Source organism: Chiloscyllium plagiosum, chromosome 18 (assembly GCF_004010195.1).
Source record: "Chiloscyllium plagiosum isolate BGI_BamShark_2017 chromosome 18, ASM401019v2, whole genome shotgun sequence".
Lineage (NCBI taxonomy): Eukaryota > Metazoa > Chordata > Chondrichthyes > Orectolobiformes > Hemiscylliidae > Chiloscyllium > Chiloscyllium plagiosum.
The window spans coordinates 18,220,065-18,221,507 of record NC_057727.1 but is presented as its reverse complement, the minus strand read 5'-3'; positions in this window follow the sequence as shown (position 1 = coordinate 18,221,507).

Below are 1,443 nucleotides of genomic sequence, written 5' to 3'. Positions count from 1 at the left end.
AAATGAATATTCAAGGCTACACGCGCTATTGTAAGGACAGACTGACGGGCACAGGGAGTGGGGTGGCCATGTTGGTAAGGGATGATATTCAGTCCCTTGTGAGGGGGACCTAGAATCAGGGGATGTAGAGTCAGTATGGATAGAGCTGAGAAATTCTAAGGGTAAAAAGACCCTCTTGGGAGTTATCTACAGGCCCCCAAACAGTAGTCTGGATGTCGGATGTAAGTTGAATCAGGAGCTGAAATTGGCCTGTCGCAAAGATGTTACTACAGTAGTTATGGGGGATTTCAACATGCAGGTAGACTGGGAGAATCAGGCTGGTATTGGACCTTAAGAAAGAGACTTTGTAGAGTGCCTCCGAGATGGATTCTTAGAACAGCTGGTGCTGGAGCCTACCAGGGAGAAGGCAATTCTGGATCTGGTATTGTGCAACAAACCAGAATTGATCAGGGACCTCGAAGTGAAGGAGCCATTGGGAAGTAGTGACCATAATACAATGAGCTTCAATCTGCAATTTGAGAGGGAGAGGGTACAAACAGAAATGACAATATTTCAGTTGAATAAAGGGAGCTATGAGGGAGGAGCTGGCCAAAGTTCAATGGTGCAGTACCTTAGCAGGGATGACACTGGAGGAACAATGGCAGATATTTCTGTGTATAATGCAGAAGATGCAGGATCAGTTAATTCCAAAAAGGAAGAAAGATCCCAGGAGGAGGCATGGGTGGCCATGGCTGACGAGATAAGTTAAGAAACATATAAAGTTAAAAGAGAAAAAGTATAACATAGCAAAGATAAGTGGGAAAACGGAGGACTGGGAAGCTTTTAAAGAACAACAGAGGATTACTAAGAAGGAAATACGCAGAGAAAAAATGAGGTACGAAGGTAAACTGGCCAAAAATATAAAGGAGGATAGTAAAAGCTTTTTTATGTTTGTGAAAGGCAAAAAATTGGTTAAGACTAAAATTGGGCCCTTGAAGACAGAAACAGGGGAATATATTACGGGAACAAAGAAATGGTACTTCAGATCTGTGTTCACTGGGGAAGACACAAGCAATCTCCCTGGGGTAACAGTGGCTGAAGGACCTGAACTGAAAGGAATTTATATTTGCCAGGAATTGGTGTTGGAGAGACTGTTAGGTCTGAAGGTTGGTAAGTACCCGGGGCCTGATGGTCTACATCCCAGGGTACTGAAGGAGGTGGCTCGAGAAATCGTGGATGCGTTGGTGATTATTTTCCAGAGGTCAATAGATTCGGGATCAGTTCCTGCAGATTGGAGGGTGGCTAATGTTGTACCACTTTTTAAGAAAGATGGGAGAGAGAAAGCAGGAAATTATAGACCAGTTAGTCTGACCTCAGTGGTGGGAAAGATGCTGGAGTCTATTATAAAGGATGAAATTACGACACATCTGGATAGTAGTACCAGGATAGGTCAGAGACAGCATG